The sequence below is a fragment of the Scyliorhinus torazame genome, chromosome 4 (genome assembly GCF_047496885.1).
Source record: "Scyliorhinus torazame isolate Kashiwa2021f chromosome 4, sScyTor2.1, whole genome shotgun sequence".
In the NCBI taxonomy this organism is placed as follows: domain Eukaryota; kingdom Metazoa; phylum Chordata; class Chondrichthyes; order Carcharhiniformes; family Scyliorhinidae; genus Scyliorhinus; species Scyliorhinus torazame.
The window spans coordinates 14,531,438-14,541,605 of NC_092710.1; positions in this window are offsets into that span (position 1 = coordinate 14,531,438).

The window sequence follows — 10,168 nt, forward strand, 5'->3', positions numbered from 1 at the left end:
ACAGAGTAAAGCTCCCTCGACACTGTCCCCATCACACACTCCCAGGGCAGGTGCAGCACGGCGTTAGATACCGAGGACGGCATCTCTGCAATGAAGCAGCACGCTGTTGGTTAAATCAGTCAGCAGCGTGTGTATGATGGGGCAACTGAAGTGATGCCACCTTCCGCTAACCGACTCTTGGGCATTGCAAAACGTTTCTTGCACCAACAATCATGTGTTTTTTTTGTCTGTTGAACAAATTGCAATCCTGCAATTATTTAGCAAGGTTTTGAAATGTCAACACTTGCTCTCCCATTCGGTACGATTGCCGCTGATTGCCACACACACCTCAATGTCCCAGCCCATCATCCCTCTCCCAGAATTCCCTCACTGTCCACCTCGATCTAGAACATTCGACACCACTCGGTGTCCCTGGGATAGAGAATTCCAAAGTTTCACCAAACAGCAGGAATATGAGTTTGGACCAACCATTGTCTGCCTGACTGACTGGGGCAAGAGGGAGCTTAATGGGTCCCCTCCTGTTCTTGTGTCATGACTGGGGAAGGGGCTGAATGGGGCCTCCTCCTGTTCCTGTGTCACAGGCTGAATGGGGCCTCCTCCTGTTACTGTGTAACAGGCTGGAGAAGGGGCTGAATGGGGCCTCCTCCTGTTCCTGTGTGACGGGCTGGAGAAGGGGCTGAATGGGGTCCCCTCCTGTTCCTATAACAGGCTGGAGAAGGGGCTGAATGGGGCCTCCTCCTGTTCCTGTGTAACAGGCTGGAGAAGGGGCTGAATGGGGCCTCCTCCTGTTCCTGTGTAACGGGCTGGAGAAGGGGCTGAATGGGGCCTCCTCCTGTTCCTGTGCAATCCTACTCAATTCCCTTTTGAGCGGGGTGGGGGAGCTGACTGGTGGCGATTTAACCTCAGAGGTTCCCCACACCTCAGGCAGGGGCCTTCATGAATAACCGCAGCATGGACTGCGATGTGTTATCCAACTGTGCCAGCTCGTTGTATTCCAAAACCTACAGCCAACAATCTCCAACCCCCAATCACTGCCACCAACTCTGCTAGGCCGAGGCTTCGACAGGCCCCAACTGGCCTGCTCCGTCCAATCGCCACCCAGCCCGAGGATTGGCGGCACTTCGATCGGTAAAATACTAACGGGAAGACATGATCCTTCTGCACTCTGATCGATGGGAAAGGTAGAAGGCGCAATGATGAGCGATTATAATCGAGTGATGTGCTCCGTAGAAGACAGACCGGAGTCTCCGGACACCAGAGGGTGCCCCATCCACGCCCCCTCCCCCCCCCCCAGGCCAAGTCCAGGAACATAACCCTGCCCAACAGCAGCCATGAAACCTTTTGCACGTCACGGAGACTCCTATTGGATGGCCCGCTGCGCCATCGGGCCGGGATTTGCAGGGTGGGTCAGTGCTGAGGGAGTGCCGCAGTGTCAGAGGGTCAGTACTGAGGGAGTGCCGCACTGTCAGAGGGTCAGTACTGAGGGAGTGCTGCAGTGTCAGAGGGTCAGTACTGAGGGAGTGCTGCACTGTCAGAGGGTCAGTACTGAGGGAGTGCTGCTCTGTCAGAGGGTCAGTACTGAGGGAGTGCCGCACTGTCAGAGGGTCAGTACTGAGGGAGTGCTGCAGTGTCAGATGGTCAGTAGTGAGGGAGTGCCGCACTGTCAGAGGGTCAGTACTGAGGGAGTGCCGCACTGTCAGAGGGTCAGTACTGAGGGAGTGCTGCACTGTCAGAGGGTCAGTACTGAGGGAGTGCTGCACTGTCAGAGGGTCAGTACTGAGGGAGTGCTGCACTGTCAGTGGGTCAGTACTGAGGGAGTGCTGCACTGTCAGAGGGTCAGTACTGAGGGAGTGCCGCACTGTCAGAGGGTCAGTACTGAGGGAGTGCCGCACTGTCAGAGGGTCAGTACTGAGGGAGTGCTGCACTGTCAGAGGGTCAGTACTGAGGGAGTGCTGCACTGTCAGAGGGTCAGTACTGAGGGAGTGCTGCACTGTCAGTGGGTCAGTACTGAGGGAGTGCCGCACTGTCAGAGGGTCAGTACTGAGGGAGTGCTGCACTGTCAGAGGGTCAGTACTGAGGGAGTGCTGCACTGACAGAGGGTCAGTACTGAGGGAGTGCCGCACTGTCAGAAGGACAGTACTGAGGGAGTGCTGCACTGTCAGAGGGTCAGTACTGAGGGAGTGCCGCACTGTCAGTGGGTCAGTACTGAGGGAGTGCTGCACTGTCAGAGGGTCAGTACTGAGGGAGTGCTGCACTGACAGAGGGTCAGTACTGAGGGAATGCTGCACTGTCAGAGGGTCAGTACTGAGGGAGTGCCGCACTGTCAGAGGGTCAGTACTGAGGGAGTGCTGCACTGTCAGAGGGTCAGTACTGAGGGAGTGCTGCACTGTCAGAGGGTCAGTACTGAGGGAGTGCTGCACTGTCAGTGGGTCAGTACTGAGGGAGTGCCGCACTGTCAGAGGGTCAGTACTGAGGGAGTGCTGCACTGTCAGAGGGTCAGTACTGAGGGAGTGCTGCACTGACAGAGGGTCAGTACTGAGGGAGTGCCGCACTGTCAGAAGGACAGTACTGAGGGAGTGCTGCACTGTCAGAGGGTCAGTACTGAGGGAGTGCCGCACTGTCAGTGGGTCAGTACTGAGGGAGTGCTGCACTGTCAGAGGGTCAGTACTGAGGGAGTGCTGCACTGACAGAGGGTCAGTACTGAGGGAATGCTGCACTGTCAGAGGGTCAGTACTGAGGGAGTGCTGCACTGTCAGTGGGTCAGTACTGAGGGAGTGCTGCACTGTCAGAGGGTCAGTACTGAGGGAGTGCCGCACTGTCAGAGGGTCAGTACTGAGGGAGTGCTGCACTGTCAGAGGGTCAGTACTGAGGGAGTGCTGCACTGTCAGAGGGTCAGTACTGAGGGAGTGCTGCACTGTCAGTGGGTCAGTACTGAGGGAGTGCCGCACTGTCAGAGGGTCAGTACTGAGGGAGTGCTGCACTGTCAGAGGGTCAGTACTGAGGGAGTGCTGCACTGACAGAGGGTCAGTACTGAGGGAGTGCCGCACTGTCAGAAGGACAGTACTGAGGGAGTGCTGCACTGTCAGAGGGTCAGTACTGAGGGAGTGCCGCACTGTCAGTGGGTCAGTACTGAGGGAGTGCTGCACTGTCAGAGGGTCAGTACTGAGGGAGTGCTGCACTGACAGAGGGTCAGTACTGAGGGAATGCTGCACTGTCAGAGGGTCAGTACTGAGGGAGAGCTGCACTGTCAGAGGGTCAGTACTGAGGGAATGCCGCACTGTCAGAGGGTCAGTACTGAGGGAGTGCTGCACTGTCAGAGGGTCAGTACTGAGGGAGTGCTGCACTGTCAGAGGGTCAGGACTGAGGGAGTGCTGCACTGTCAGAGGGTCAGTACTGAGGGAGTGCCGCACTGTCAGAGGGTCAGTACTGAGGGAGCGCTGCACTGTCAGAGGGTCAGTACTGAGGGAGTGCCGCACTGTCAGAGGGTCAGTACTGAGGGAGTGCTGCACTGTCAGAGGGTCAGTACTGAGGGAGTGCTGCACTGTCAGAGGGTCAGTACTGAGGGAATGCCGCACTGTCAGAGGGTCAGTACTGAGGGAGTGCTGCACTGTCAGAGGGTCAGTACTGAGGGAGTGCTGCACTGTCAGAGGGTCAGGACTGAGGGAGTGCTGCACTGTCAGAGGGTCAGTACTGAGGGAGTGCCGCACTGTCAGAGGGTCAGTACTGAGGGAGTGCTGCACTGTCAGAGGGTCAGTACTGAGGGAGTGCTGCACTGTCAGAGGGTCAGTACTGAGGGAGTGCCGCACTGTCAGAGGGTCAGTACTGAGGGAGCGCTGCACTGTCAGAGGGTCAGTACTGAGGGAGTGCCGCACTGTCAGAGGGTCAGTACTGAGGGAGTGCTGCACTGTCAGAGGGTCAGTACTGAGGGAGTGCTGCACTGTCAGAGGATCACCTGGAATGTGGGGTGCCCGCGATCGGTGCCCGCCGATCGTCGGGCCGACCTCTCTGAAGGAGGACCTCTTTCCTTCCACGGCCCCGCAAGATCCGTCCCCCATCTTCTTGCGGGGCGGATTTGGACAGGACGGCAACCACTCATGCGCGGGTGACGTCCGTTATGCGGCGCCGCTAGTACGCGGGCGACAAGGCCTGGCGCGGGTAGATGACGCGGCCCCGATACTGGCCCATGGTCAGGGCCTGAATCGGTCGGGACCGGGTCTGTTCCGCGCCGTCGTGAACCTCGACGGCGTTCACGACGGCGCGGACACTTCGGCGCGGGGGTGGAGAATCCCGCCCAGTGAGACTTCATATCCTTCCATTGAGACGGGGCTATTTCTCCCACTGTGCAGATTCGGAGAATATGTAAGTGCTCTGACAATCAAGTACTTTTTGTGGGATCTTTATGTTCCCGTGGGAATGATCTCCATCTATCTCTGCGACACTCTGCAATCTTTAATCTTGAGGTCAGGCTGTTAGTTTGCATCTTTTTTTAAACATCATTTGTGGCGTGGTAATGTCACCCTCTCAGCGACCACACGCACACACCCTTGCCCAGCGTTTAAATCTCCTCTGATAGCTGCAGTGTCAGAACATCGCTGTCTCTCTCCAACCTGCACCTCACTGCTCCTTCTAGCACCCTCCAACAACACTAACTGCACTCCATCACCACAGCCTGCAGCTCTGTGCGAGAGAGTGTGTGAGAGAGAGAGTGAGTGTGTGTGTGTGTGTGTGAGAGTGCGTGTGAGAGTGTGTGAGAGAGAGAGAGAGTGTGTGTGTGTGTGTGAGAGAGAGAGAGAGAGTGTGTGTGTGTGAGTGTGTGTGTGAGAGAGAGTGTGTGTGTGTGAGAGAGAGTGTGTGCCTGTGTGAGAGAGAGAGAGAGTGTGTGTGTGTGTGTGTGTGAGAGAGAGAGAGAGAGAGTGTGTGTGTGAGAGTGTGTGAGAGTGTGTGAGAGAGAGAGAGAGAGAGTGTCTGTGTGTGAGAGAGAGAGAGAGAGTGTGTGAGAGTGTGTGTGTGAGAGTGTGAGAGAGAGAGAGAGAGAGAGTGTGTGTGTGTGAGAGAGAGAGAGAGAGAGAGTGTCTGTGTGAGAGAGAGAGAGAGTGTGTGTGTGTGAGAGAGAGAGAGAGTGTGTGTGAGTGTGTGTGTGAGTGTGTGTGTGTGAGAGAGAGTGTGTGAGAGTGCGTGTGAGAGTGTGTGAGAGAGAGAGAGAGAGTGTCTGTGTGTGAGAGAGAGAGAGAGAGAGTGTGTGTGTGTGAGAGAGAGAGAGAGAGTGTGTGAGAGTGTGTGTGTGAGAGTGTGTGAGAGTGTGTGTGAGAGTGTGTGTGAGAGTGTGTGAGAGAGAGAGAGAGAGAGAGAGAGTGTCTGTGTGTGAGAGAGAGAGAGAGAGAGAGTGTGTGAGAGTGTGTGTGAGAGTGTGTGAGAGAGAGAGAGAGAGAGAGAGAGTGTGTGTGAGAGTGTGTGTGTGTGAGTGTGTGTGTGTGAGAGTGTGTGTGTGTGAGAGAGAGTGTGAGAGTGTGTGTGAGAGTGTGTGTGTGTGTGAGAAAGTGCGTGTGAGAGAGAGTGCGTGTGAGAGAGAGTGCGTGTGAGAGAGAGTGCGTGTGAGAGAGAGTGCGTGTGAGAGAGAGTGCGTGTGAGAGAGAGTGCGTGTGAGAGAGAGTGCGTGTGAGAGAGAGTGCGTGTGAGAGAGAGTGCGTGTGAGAGAGAGTGCGTGTGAGAGAGAGTGCGTGTGTGTGAGAGAGTGCGTGTGTGTGTGTGAGTGTGTGTGAGAGAGTGTGTGTGTGAGAGAGTGTGTGTGTGAAAGAGTGTGTGTGTGTGTGTGTGTGAGAGTATGTGTGTGACAGAGTGTGTGTGCGTGGTAGTCAGAGTGCGTGAGTGTGTGCATATGTGTGAGTGTGTAAGAGCGAGTGTATGTGAGAGTGTGTGTGAGTGTGTGCGTAACTATGTGTAAGTGTGTGTGTGTGTGTGTGTGTGTGTAACTATGTGTGTAGGTGTGTGTGTGTGTGTGTGTGTGTAACTATGTGTGTAGGTGTGTGTGTGTGTAACTATGTGTGTAGGTGTGTGCGTGCCTCACACACAGATACACACACAAACAATCACAGCCCTAAATCTCAATCGAAGATTTGGAAGCGATTCTCGCTGCTCCCTCTTGTTCGCTCTGACAGGAGGCCAGGCTGTAATCTCTTAATCTAGTAACTCACTGACCCTAATCACGTAGAGAACACAACAGAGACAGAGAGGGTCACACACAGACACAGAGAGAGGGCCACAAACACACAGAGTCACACACACACGGACAGAGTCACAGAGAGGGTCACACACAGACACAGAGTGAGAGCCACAAACACACAGAGTCACACACACACGGACAGAGTCACAGAGAGGGTCACACACAGACACAGAGCGAGAGCCACAAACACACAGAGTCACACACACACACGGACAGAGTCACAGAGAGGGTCACACACAGACAGAGAGAGAGAGAGAGAGAGAGAGAGAGATTCACAAACAGACGATCACACACAGACAGACAGAGAGTCACACACAGGCAGTCACACACAGACAGAGGGTCACAAATAGACGATCACACACAGACAGAGAGTCACACACAGACAGAGAGAGACACACACAGACAGAGAGAGACACACACCGACAGAGAGAGTCACACACAGACAGAGAGAGTCACACACCGACAGAGAGAGAGTCACACACAGACAGAGTCACACACAGACAGAGTCACACACAGACAGAGAGAGTCACACACAGACAGAGTCACAGACAGAGAGAGAGTCACAGACAGAGAGTCTTACACAGAGTCACACACAGACAGAGAGAGAGAGAGTCACACAGACAGAGAGAGAGAGAGTCACACAGACAGAGAGAAAGTCACACACAGACAGACAGAGAGTCACACACAGACAGAGAGTGACACACAGAGTCACACACAGAGAGTCACAGACAGAGAGAGTCTCACACACAGACAGAGAGAGACACACAGACAGAGAGAGACACACAGATAGAGAGAGAGCCACAGATAGAGAGAGAGCCACAGATAGAGAGAGAGCCACAGATAGAGAGAGAGCCACACACAGACAGAAAGAGATTCACACACAGACAGAAAGAGAGTCACACACAGACAGAGAGTGACACACAGAGTCACAGACAGAGAGAGTCTCACACACAGTCATAGAGAGGCACACAGACAGAGAGAGAGTCACACACAGACAGAGAGAGTCACACACAGACAGAGAGAGTCACACACAGACAGAGAGAGTCACACACAGACAGCGAGAGTCACACACAGACAGCGAGTCACACACAGACAGCGAGTCACACACAGACAGCGAGTCACACACAGACAGCGAGATAGTCACACACAGACAGAGAGAGAGTCACACACAGATAGAGAAAGAGTCACAGGCAGAGAGAGAGTCACACACAGACAGAGAGTCTCACACAGACAGAGAGTCACACACAGACAGAGAGTCACACACATACAAAGAGAGAGTCACACACAGACAGAGAGAGAGTCACACTCAGACAGAGAGTCACACACAGACAGAGAGAGAGTCACACACAGACAGAGAGAGAGTCACACACAGACAGAGAGAGAGTCACACAGACAGAGAGAGAGTCACACAGACAGAGAGAGACACACAGTGAGTCACACACAGACAGAGAGAGGGTCACACACAGACAGAGAGAGACACACAGAGAGTCACACACAGACAGAGAGAGAGTCACACACAGACAGAGAGAGAGTCACACAGACAGAGAGAGAATCACACACAGAGTCACACACAGAGAGAGTCACAGACAGAGAGAGTCACACACAGACAGAGAGAGAGTCACACACAGACAGAGAGAGAGTCACACACAGAGTCACACACAGAGAGAGTCACAGACAGAGAGAGTCACACACGGGCAGGGAGAGTCACACACAGGCAGAGAGAGTCACACACAGGCAGAGAAAGTCACACATAGACAGAGAGAGTCACACATAGACAGAGAGAGTCACACACAGACAGAGAGTCACACACAGACAGAGAGTCACACACAGACAGAGAGTCACACACAGACAGAGAGTCACACACAGACAGAGAGTCACACACAGACAGAGAGAGAGTCACACACAGACAGAGAGAGAGTCACACACAGACAGAGAGAGAGTCACACAGACAGAGAGAGAAGCACACACAGACAGAGTCACACACAGACAGAGTCACACACAGACAGAGAGAGAGTCACACACAGACAGAGAGAGAGTCACACACAGACAGAGAGAGAGTCACACGCAGACCGAGTCACACGCAGACCGAGTCACACGCAGACCGAGTCACACGCAGACAGAGAGAGAGTCACACACAGACCGAGACACACACAGACCGAGTCACACACAGACAGAGAGAGGGTCATACACAGACAGAGAGAGTGTCAGTCACAGACAGAGAGAGAGTCACACACAGACAGAGAAGGGTCACACACAGACAGAGAAGTGTCACACACAGACAGAGAGAGAGTCACACACAGAGAGAGTCACACAGAGACAGAGAGTCACACACAGAGTCACACACAGACAGACAGAGAGTCATACACAGATAGACAGAGAGTCATACACAGACAGAGAGAGAGGCATACACAGACAGAGAGAGAGTCACATACACACAGAGTTACACACAGAGAGTCACAAACAGAGAGTTACACACACACAGAGTCACACACAGATAGAGTCACACACAGTCAGAGAGTCATACACAGACAGAGAGTCACACACAGAGTCACACACAGACAGAGAGAGAGTCACACACAGACAGAGAGTCACACACAGACAGAGAGTCACACACAGACAGAGAGTCACACACAGACAGAGAGTCACAGAGAGAGAGAGTCACAGATAGAGAGAGTCACACAGATAGAGAGAGTCACACAGATAGAGAGTCACACACAGACAGATTCACACACAGACAGAGAGTCACACGCAGACAGAGAGAGAGTCACACAGAGAGAGAGTCACACAGAGAGAGAGTCACACACAGACAGAGAGTCACACATAGACAGAGAGTCACACACAGAGAGAGCCAAACACAGACAGAGAGAATCACTCACCGAGACACAGAGAGTCACACACAGACAGAGAGTCACACACAGACAGAGAGAGACACATAGATAGAGAGAGAGTCACACACAGACAGAGAGTGACACACAGACAAAGAGAGTCACACACAGACAGAGAGAGTCACAGAGAGTCACAGAGAGAGAGAGAGAGTCACACACAGACAGAGAGAGTCACACACAGACAGAGTCACACACTGACAGAGAGAGAGTCACACAGAGAGAGAGAGTCACACAGAGAGAGAGAGTCACACACAGACAGAGAGAGAGTCACACACAGACAGCGAGTCACACACAGACAGCGAGTCACACACAGACAGCGAGTCACACACAGACAGAGAGAGAATCACACACAGACAGAGAGAGAGTCACACGCAGACAGAGAGTGACACGCAGACAGTGAGAGAGTTAGAGAAAGAAAGAGAGAGTCACAGACAGAGAGAGAGTCACACACAGACAGAGTCACACACAGACAGTGAGAGAGTCACACACAGACAGTCACAGACAGACAGAGAGAGAGTCACACACAGACAGACAGAGAGAGAGACACACACAGACAGAGAGAGAGAGTCACACACAGACAGAGAGAGAGAGTCACACACAGAGAGAGAGTCACACACAGACAGAGAGAGAGTCACACACAGACAGAGAGAGTCACACACAGACAGAGAGAGACACACACAGACAGAGAGAGAGAGTCACACGCAGACAGAGAGAGAGTCACACGCAGACAGAGAGAGTCACACACAGACAGAGAGAGAGTCACACACAGACAGAGAGAGAGTCACACACAGACAGAGAGAGAGTCACACACAGACAGAGAGAGAGTCACACAGAGAGAGAGACACACACACAGAGAGTCATACACACACAGAGAGTCACACACAGACAGAGAGTCATACACAGACAGAGAGTCATACACAGACAGTGAGAGAGTCACACATAGAGAGAGTCACACACAGAGACACACACAGACAGAGAGAGAGTCACACACAGAGAGAGACACACAGATAGTCACACACAGAGAGTCACACACAGACAGAGAGAGAGTCACACACAGACAGAG